Source organism: Marmota flaviventris, chromosome 1 (genome assembly GCF_047511675.1).
Source record: "Marmota flaviventris isolate mMarFla1 chromosome 1, mMarFla1.hap1, whole genome shotgun sequence".
Classification (NCBI taxonomy): domain Eukaryota; kingdom Metazoa; phylum Chordata; class Mammalia; order Rodentia; family Sciuridae; genus Marmota; species Marmota flaviventris.
The window spans coordinates 134,685,956-134,696,314 of record NC_092498.1 but is presented as its reverse complement, the minus strand read 5'-3'; positions in this window follow the sequence as shown (position 1 = coordinate 134,696,314).

Genomic DNA, 10,359 nt, shown 5'->3' with positions numbered 1-10,359 from the left:
GTGCCTGAGCCTCCTGAGTTGCTGGGATTACAGGGGTGAGCCATCATGCCGGAAACTTTTTTTTTTTTAAACTGCACATCACTCATGGCATCAATAATGCCAGTGTGGATAGTGCTAAGGTTAGCTCCAAATGCCACCTAAGCATACCTTGACCTCCACTGTCCAGGAATCAAGAGCTTGCAGGTGTTGGCATGGAACCCCGTTGGGAGGTTTAGCGCACAGCATGGTGTAAGTCACTCATAGGGTAATCTGTAGAGACAGGAGTTCGGTGGCGCTATGGATGGACACCACATTCACGTGTGGAAGCCCTGTCCTAGTGTGGTGGTGGAGAAAGGATTGGGTTTGGACAAGGTCTAAGTCACCCAATCTCTATAGTTGTTTTTTTTTTTTTTTAAACTATTCATTCATTCGTTGGTACCAGGGATTGAACCCAGGGGCACTAAGCCATATCCTGAGCCGCTGGGATGACAGGTGTGCGCCCTGTGCCTGGCTGCAGTATTTCACCAAAGCAGCCATGTGGAAAAGGGCACCGGCAGGGTGTGCCCTAGTGGCAGTGCACCAGGGTCTGGCTGCCATCTGCAGCAGAGGGCTGGTCTCTGAGTCCCCCGAGAGAGCAGTCTGGCTGCCCGTGGGATGTGCTGGTGTAGGCAGAACTGCTGTGGGTGACAGGTCCCCTCGGTGGCTGGAGAGGTCGCGGCTGTTAAGTGGTCCACTTGGTGGAGAGGCGCTGGCGTGTCCGTGTGTGCACGCGTGAGCGAGTGTGTGTGAGAGTGTGTGCACCTCGCAACTCCACCAGTGCTGGGTTCCGCTTCCTGCCCTCCCTGTGGCCTCTGCTCTCAGCCAGGAGGAGCCCAGGTTCCGTCCAGCCTGAGGACAAGGGAGGGGCCGCAGCCTGCTCTGGAGCATCTCCAAGTGGCCGCGACTCTGCAGGCACCAAAACATCCAGCGTTTGACAGTGTATTGAATGTGTATCTTATTTCTTTAATTTATTCTAATTATTAGAATAATTATAAGATAGCAGAATTGAGTTTACTTCAAAAGCAATAAGCCCTTAAACTTAGATGTTCGCGGCTTCCAAAATACTGAGTTTTGAACATTCGAGAATAAAGTGCAGTTCTGGAAACGGGGGTATTGCTGTGTGAGGGCAGCCATGCGCATGAGTGCTTGGGTGCCCACGCGCCCACGTGGGGTCACTGCACTGTCTCCAGGAGAGTGTCTCCAGGACCTGCTGCTCTGCTGGAGTCCACCTCCAGCAGAGCAGCAGGTCACATGGCCCCCCTGGTGGCCCCTCCCAGGCCCTGACACCTTCTGGACCCTGCTGAAGGCCTGTCTGCTGCCACTCCTGCCACTCCTGGACCCTGGCATCCTGGCCTGGCCCTCGGTGCCCTTCTGCCTCTAGCACCCAGTCTCCACTAGATGGCATCCTCTAGTGGCACTGCATTTCTGGGTGTCATTTCCCATCCTTGGTGTGGACGCCTACTTCAGTGGCTGCCAAAGGGGGCAATGGTAGTCGCAATGGTAGTCGCTGCTGAGATTTAAAATCCATCAGGTAACCCCACTTCCGGACCAGCCCAGGACAGACGGATGGGCAGACTTCCACAGGACGCATTTGAAAACCTACAGAGTGTTGAGCAGGAGAGAAAAAAAAAAAAAAAATCAAGGGAATGAGGATGTCCCAAGTGGAGAGGCACTGTCCCTTTTCTCCTCTTGTGCTTTAGAGAGTAGAGAGTCTGGGGCCATTTCTGGGGCCACTTGGTGCTGTGTTGGATTGGCCGACCTTGACCAGCGATGGAGAGCTGGTCAGGGGAGGTGGGAGAGAAGTTGCGAAAGGCCACGGTGGACGGCCCTCCCCGCCTGGGGAACATGAGCCTGTGAGCCTCCTGTTTTCTGGATAGAATCCAACATTGTGGCTTATAGCGGCCGTGAACTTAGCCAGCTGACTGTTTTGTGAAGACAGTCTCCCGGGCCCATGGGCACATGGCTTGCTCATCATCTGGGCACCACCTGGGTGGGTCTCTGGTGCAGAGAGAGTCAAGTGGTCCCAACAGGGCTGCAGAGCCTACCGTGTGTATCTATGACCCTTTACAAAAAATGTCCACGGCACCACCTAGACCTGCATGGCTAATGAGCACCTGGAGTGTATCCAGCACAAATGAGGACGTGCTGTAAGCAAAATACACTGGGAGTTTCCAAGACACAGTACCAAAAAATATGCAAAAAGATTTTTTGTTGTTTTTCCAGGGATTGAACCCAAGGGTGCTTTAGCACAGAGCCACATCCTCAACTCTTTTTATTTTTTTTAATTTTGAGATAGGGTCTCACTAAGTTGCTGAGGGCCTCACTAAATTGCTGAGGCTGGCTTGGAACTTGTAGTCCTCCTGCCTCAGCCTCCCAATCACTGATATTACAGTTATATGCCACTGTGCCTGGCTCATCTGCTCCTTTTTAATTGTTAAGCTGCTAGAAGGTCTTACTATGCTCAGGTGGCTCACAGTGTGTGTATCAGATGGCATTGGACTAGATGAACACCACGAGGACAGAGCCCCATGTCATAGCTTCAACTTCAATCCCTTGGGCTTAGGAGTTGAAGCAGGGTCAGAGCAGTTTGTTCCTCTGCCATTAGAATGGTCCTTGAGGAGGGAGGGAGCCTGGGGAAGTCACAGGTGCTCTGTACACACTAGTCCTGAGTCTCAAGACTTGGGACAGTCATTCGTTCCCACAGTCCGAGATGTGCTTGTGTCTGTGCCTGGAAATATTCTCATCCTGGGATAATTTACGGGCAGCCAGAGTCCCTTACCCCAGTCCACCGTTGCTGGCCTGACTTCCACTGCTGCTGTGAGTGGGAGGGAGCCCCGTGGAGTACTGGCTGGCTGGAAAGATAAGGGGACAGCAGGGCTCTGAGCTCTGGCTCTGCTCTGCCACTTGCTGAAGTTGCTCAATCCCCCGGCTGAGAAGGGATCAGCTCTACAGCACTGAAGGGCCAGCCCAGGCCAGGCTGAGAAAGGCGGCCCAAGGTCAAGTGGCTGGTCCCAGGGAACCTGGGCCTGTGCCCACCCTTGTGCCAACTCCCTAAGGCAAGACAAACTCCGCCCTTTCTTCGCTCTCTCCCAGGAGGCGTGGCTTCTGAGAGTTCTTTTAACACTTGTACAAACTGTGCACAAACCGTTGCCATCAGAGCTGGAATAGCATGATCTCCTCTGTCCTGCAGAGGGGCTGCCAGGGGTAGTGAGAAATAGTATTTGCAGTTACACAGTTTACAAAAAAAAAAAAAAATCCATTTAAACTAAACAACACATCCCTGTTTTGTCTGGGACTAGAGAGGTTAAGTGACCTGCTTGAAATGGCCCAGCAAATAGAGGGCCGGGGGCTGGGATGGCACCAGCAGCTCTGGCTTCAAACCCTGCTGAGGCAGAGGCCAAGTCCAGAGGCTCCCTCTGCTGTTAAGATTCACATACCTTTAAAGAAAGGATGTACATATAGCTGTTTTCTGACAGCAGTTTAATACTTTTAAATGCATATATTTGTCGTTCTCTGTCCCTTAAACCAATCTCCAGCTAGGCTTGGAAAATAGAGGGGTGTGTGTGTATCACTAGAGTTGAACCTGGCGGTGCCCCACCACTTGAGCTTCATCCTAACCCCCCCCCTTCTTTTTAAATATTGTTTTATATGTTGATGGGCCTTTATTTTATTGATTTATTTTTATGTGGTGCTGAGGATTGAACCCAGTGCCTCACACATTCTAGGCAAGTACTCTACCGCTGAGCCACAACCCCAGCCCATCCCCAGCCCTTTTTATTTTATTTTGAGACAGTGTCTCCCTAAGTTGCTCAGGCAGGACTTGAATTTTTTGATCCACCTGCCTCAGTTTCCTGAGTCACTGGAATTATAGGCATGAGCCACCATGCCTGATAGAAAATAGGATCTTAAAGTTCATTTATAAGATGTTAGATGCTCGGAGCCAGGTGTGGTGGCGCATGGCTGTAATCCCAGAGACTCAGGAGGCTGAGGCAGGAGGATTGCAAGTTCAAAGCCAGCCTCAGCAACAGCGAGGTGCTAAGCAACTCAGTGAGACTGTCTCTAAATATAATACAAAATGGGGCTGAGGATGGCTCAATGTTTGAGTGCCCTTGAATTCATTCCAAGGTGCCCCCCACCAAACAAAAAAAAGATTAGTTGCTCAGGAGACCCTTAGTTTATGTTGATCCTTTCTGGACATTTTTTGGCCTTCAGGGGTCTTAAGTTGCTCTATGCAAAGAGGCTGTTTTACTAGGGCTCGGGATCTTGTAGCAGGCCTGGTAAAATAATTCTAGCTAGTCACCTCAGAGTCAGACAGAGGTACAAATTGTATTCTCATTAACTTAGATTTCAAAAGGCTAAAATTGCCCCCCTCAGCTATTTATTTTTGCAGTATTGGTTTTTGAACTAGGGCTTCCCGCATGCCAGGCAGGCTGCACCACTGAACCATGCCCCCCCCACCCCCTTAAGTTCATTCATTCATCCATTCTTTGATTCACTTGCCTGTATAGGCATGGAATTCTCACTGTGTGGTCCCACTTTCCCTAGTCACATGAAATACTATTAATAGCAAGTGATTTGCATTTTCCATTCTCATTCTTTCCTGAACAGAGAGTGGAAATTTCCAGAGGCTACAAGACTTGTGCAGGGCCTGCAGGGAAAGAGTACATGGGTGCTCGGGACTGTCCAAGGTTTCAGGCACCCATCAGGGTCTTGGAACCTGCCTACTTTGAACAAGCGGGGACTACTGTGCATTTAAAGCTGCCTTGTCTCCAGCCCATCACAGTCTCCTGCCCCAAGGTTACCCCTGTCACCAGTTCTTGTGATTCCTGTTAGGGATCACTTGAGCAAATTGCTTATGTCATGCTTTAACACAGTAGTGTCTTATACACACTTTTCTGGCCCCTGGTTTGTTATTGTTTTTATTATATTACATCTCAACCAGCCAGCTTGTTCTTTGAATGGCTAGATACTATCCCATTTTATGTGTTTGCACTATTTATTTAATCATTCCCTTATGGTGGGCATTAAAGATGTTGGTAAGCTTGTGATCAACAGCTGCAATTCCTACATGACTTATTTACTTTCAGTCTCAGTTCTGTTATGCAAGTTATTGGACTTGGTGCAAACTTTAAAAAAAAAAATTAAATGTTTTTTTTTTTTTTTTTTGTCTCTAGTCTTCTAGGAATGAGGCTGTTAATTTCATCTTCTCCATCTTTCCAGTAATGCAGAAGATTTGAGACCAGTTTGATGGCCCTGGAATGAAGATGTGTATTTACGTCATAAGCCTAATGATAGGGTTGAATTGGTCTTTTAACATACTTTACTTACCTGTCCATTACAACTGCTCCCAACCCTTCCCCCTATACTGGGAATTGAACCTAGGGGTGTCTATCACTGAGCTACTTCTGCAGCCCTCCCATTTTAAATGTGTTCTATTTTGAGACAGGGTCTCACTGATTTCCCCTGATGGGCCTCAAACTTGTGATCCTCCAGCCTCAGCCTCCCAAGTTGCCGGGATTACAAGTGTGTGCCACTGCTCAGGGTTCATTTCTGCTGTTGATGCAGTGAGGCTAAGCATTTAGTAGTTACCTCTTATCTGAAGGGGATAAGTTCTGAAACTTTGAATAGTACTGAACTTTATATAAACCAGCTTTTTCCTGTACATACATAAATACCATAAATTTTAATTACACTACAGAAATGTTAGACTGTAGTTAGACTACAGAAATGTTGTAGACTGAATTCCGACAAGGAAAAGTAGTCATTTTTCTCGGGTTTTGTCCTGGGGGTTGGGGCACACAGTAGTGCCCAGATGAAGATCTCAACTTGCAGCTAGCTGTAGGGCTGCCTAGCAATGCCCACAGCCCTGGTCACAGGATCTGACCAGTCCCCACTTCCTTTCCTATGGTCTCTCAGCTCATCACACCTCACCCCAGGGCAGCACAACCTAGGCAAACAGCTAACCACAATGGATGTGGACCGTCCTGGCCTTGCCCTGAAGAGCCAAGATGAGAGCTCCTCCTATCCTTTTTGCGTTCAGCCCCCCCCCCCTTTTTTTTTTAGGATTAGGGAAAAATTTATTTAAAAGCACATTCTTCTAAAAAATATTCATTTTTTTTTTTTTTTTAGTTTTAGGTGGACACGATATCTTTTTATTTATTTATTTATTTTATTGGTTGTTCAAAACATTAATCCACTTGGGATAGGGGAGGTGGAGGCGCTGGCTTCTTCCCTCGCCCTGCCATAATCTGCCTTCGAGGCACCTGTTTGTAGGGATCCAGCCTGAAGTTCCCTGCCTCTGCTCACCCCATAGCCAGGTAGTTACAGAGCATGGTGGGAAAATGCCTCCTGGCACCTCCACCCGGGCCACGGTCCACTCTGGCCTGGGTATGGTGTGCGGGGCACTTATCTCTAACTCTCGAATTCACTCCCTTTTCTGCACTGCGAGCTTCCCTCAGACCCGGTGCGCTGAGTCCGGCCCATCCCAGGAGCTAGTAAACACGTGAGCACGTAAACGGAAGAGGAAACGTGTTCCGGGCACCGCAGGCGCGGGTCCCTCCGTGGGCACCACCGCGGTGTCTAGGTCAGCTCAGGTGAGTGTTTCGGGATTCGCGGGACCGATTTGCCCAGCAGCTCGTGTTGTCCAGGGGACGGCGTTCGCTCTTCGCGGCTATCGGTGACTCCGCCCCGCTGCCCAGCTCCCATTGGGCACGCCCTTTCCAGGATCTCCTTCCGGATTGGTCGAGAGGCGCAGCCCATGCGCCGGAACGTCGTGCGATTGGTTGGCGCTCAGTCCGGCTTTCCGCGGCCCGGCGGCCTGGGCTGATGTGGGGCCAGCCCTCCGCCAGCCAATCAGAGCGCGGGCTGAGCGTGGCGCGTGCCAGTGCCCGGATCCCTCCGCGCCGCCGCGCCCGCCAGCCTGGGTCTCCCGGGGGCCGCGGGAGGGCGCGGGCAGGGCTTGGCGGAGAGAGCACTGGTCTTGGCAGATGGTTCGAGCAGCTTCGCCCAGAAGGGGCTTCCCCTGCTGCTAAGGACCCTCCCCTCTCCCAAGTTCAAACTTGCGCTTTGACTTCCTAAAGAATCAAGTCAAATCCTCCCATCAGTTGATCTGAAAAAAAATGAACACTACTAGCCGGGCGTGGTGGCCCACGCCTGTCATGCCAGCGGCTCTGAGGCCAAAACAGGAGGATCGCAAATTCAAGGCCAGCCTCAGCAACTTGGCGAGACCCTGTCTCTAAATAAAATATAAAAAGGGCCGGGGGTGTTGCTCAGTGGTTAAGCGCCCTGGGTTCAGTCCCAGGTAAAAAAATCCAAACCCAATCATGAAAACAAATAAGGAAGCAGAGATGCTAATACAAATAAGAGACTTCAGTGGACCGAGATGCCCACCGTAGGTCAGCCAGCCTGCTCCTTTTGCACCGTTGGAGCGCCCCACCTGGTGCTAGGCGCCTGGAGGGACAGCAAGGACTAACTGCCTTAGAGGAGAACAATGGATAGAAATGGGCGCTACCTGGAACAGTGGCCCCATGCTATGAAGTGTGTGTGTGTGTGTGTGTGTGTGTGTGTGTGTGTGTGGTGTTCCAACAAGACATAGACTCCCTCATCGCTGTAGAACTGTGCAGAAAAGGAAGGGAGACTGTGGGCACACGCCTGTAATCCCACAGGCTTGGGATCAAAGCCAGCCTCAGCAATTTAGCAGGCCCCAAGCATTTTGGCGAGACCCTGTCTGTAAATAAAATACAAAAAAGAGCTCGGTTCAATGCCAGTACCAAAAAAAAAAAAAAAAAAAAAAAAAAAAAAAAAAAAATCAGCCGATGTTCGGGACCTGCTTTTGTTTATTTTTGTAAGCTGTGAGATGTGCAAAATATTCAAAGACTGAGCACAGTGTGTCTGTACAGTTCTAGAACTGTATATACCCACGGTGTCCTGCCCAGCTCAGTGGGCATGAGCAGGGTCTTTGTAAATCCCTCCCTAAATCTTACCGCCTCGGGTCCCTTGGAAGAACCAGGTGACTTGGAGGTCACAGAGCTTCAGTGCTTTCCTTTATTTTTCTACCTGTGTGTGCTCCCAACAAGGGCCTTCTGGGGTTGGCTTGAGTTGGAGCTTCTCACCGTGCGCAGGGTTAGATTGGCTTTCTTTGGCCAGCCATTCTGGGGGTCAGCTGGCCTTGTGCCCGGAAGGCATTTTCACTGCTGCCCAGTATTTCCCAGGGCCCCTCAGCGCCTTCTCCCCTCGGGTTCGGGGCCACGTCTCGCTTTCTTGTTGGGGCCAGGGAGGCGGAAGAGGCTGAGCTTTGTAACATCACAGGTGCCTCTGGCCCTGGGTCACTGGCAGCTGCCTGGTTTCCACAGCCCCTGAGGCATCGGGGAGAGCTGGCACAACACTCCTTGGAGGCCAAAAGAGGAAATCCTGATGAGCTCCAGGCTTCTCTGGTCCCCCAGCATGTCCTGCTAGGTCCACTTCCCGCTCCTCTCTGTGCATATAGCTACTAGGGATTTACAGCTGTTTAAAGGTGAACTCACTCGGGGCTGGGGATGTGGCTCAAGCGGTAGCGCGCTCGCCTGGCATGCGTGCGGCCCGGGTTCGATCCTCAGCACCATGTACAAACAAAGATGTGTCCGCCGAAAACTAAAAATAAATAAATAAATAAATATTAAAAAAAAAAAAAAAAAAGGTGAACTCACCTGTGAGCCTACAGAGTTAAACCCTTACAGACTTGTGGATAGGCACGTCCCACTTAGTGGGTAAAGAGCCTCCTCCTCATCTGCCTCTTCCCATCCATTTGTCCAAGTCAACACATGCCACATGGGAATTTGAAATATGTGGCCCTCCCCCAGGCCTGCCTGCAGTGCTCCCTCTGTCCCAAATCCATCTGCACCCTCTGACCATGCAGCAGCCAGATGATCCTCTCAAAATGAAAGTCACATCAGCCCCACCCCCCGTTTTGCCATTGCATATTATATCCCAAGCACTAAAATAGCACCCGGAGCGTAGTAGGTGCTCAATAAAGACATAATCCAGTGTTGAGTGGATGGATTTATATTCTTCCTGGTTGGAAGCTGATTCAAGGAGGCAAAAACCCATGGCAAAGGGTTTCTTCTTTACCTTCTCTCACCATGCAGCCTAATTCTAAGACATTTAAAAAAAAACTGGGCCCTGAAGAGTAAGAAGGAGCCCTTCCCCGGCTGCAAGACTCCAAGCATCACGTCTCCTCCCAGACAGCAAATCCCCATGTGCTCACATGAAAATATGAGGCTCCCCAGCTGAATGATTTTGATGAAAAAAGGTTAAAAGGGGAAGTCTGAAAATGTGGAGGGGACATGGGGGCTTGGTGGGGACCGGAACAGATTAAGGAGAACATTCCCATTTCTCAGGTGTGGGAACTGCTTCTAAGCTCCAGCTAAGTGGAGTCCGAGGTTGCCAGCCTTTCTGAGTTTCCAAGCCCCAAATTCAGGTTTCACCTTGGGCAGCATTGGCTGGCGGCCTGGGCAATAAGCTGTTTAATTTCGAAATCAAGGGTTCTAACTTTGCCATCATGGCTCCTGTGAGAGAGGCGTCCTGGCATGGGGATCTGACAGTCTCTTGTCATTACTGGTGGCTTCATATCATAAGACCAGGTGGCCTCAACTGAACCATGAGGTGATGAACATCCTCAAGTGAACAGAGGCCCCCAGGGAGAAAGGGAAGTGGCCTTGGTGAGCACTGCAGGCAAACGGCCTCAGGCAGCAGCCCTGAGCCTGGACTCCCAGTGGCTAAGCCATCCTGCAGTGAGTGTCCATTGGGCTGGGCCCACCTACGGCCACTCCTCAGCTCGGGGAAGAAAAGCTCCTGCGAGCCTGTGATGAAGCTTCTACCGGGGAAACAGACCCAGGCTGGGCACAGCCAGGCCTGTGGACTTCCGAGCTGGGAGTCCATTTGCAAGGACACAGTGTGGATCTTACTGAGGGTCCGCGTCCATCAGGTCGATTTTCTTAGGGTTCTCTCCCCAAGACAGGAATTTCGTTTTCCCCAGTTTTATCTGAACACCCATTTATTCCTATAGGTGCAAAGACACACCACGGTTTGAGACGCTTGAGAAAAATGAGATTCCCATCATCTTTTGCCATTGCATATTGTCCATAACAAACCATAGCAGACACAGGGACCTGGAGGCGGTCCTAAAACTTGGAGATCAGGGAAGTCATGGTGCACAGCAAGTTTGAATGTGGTTGTGGGGATTTAAGTTTGAATGTAGTTGTGGGGCCGGGAGAACTGTTAAAGACAAAAGGTGGGGGAGGGGATTGCTGCATCCACTCTAACGCAGCAAAGGGCTCTGTCTGTGGGAAGCCATGGGACTGCTTC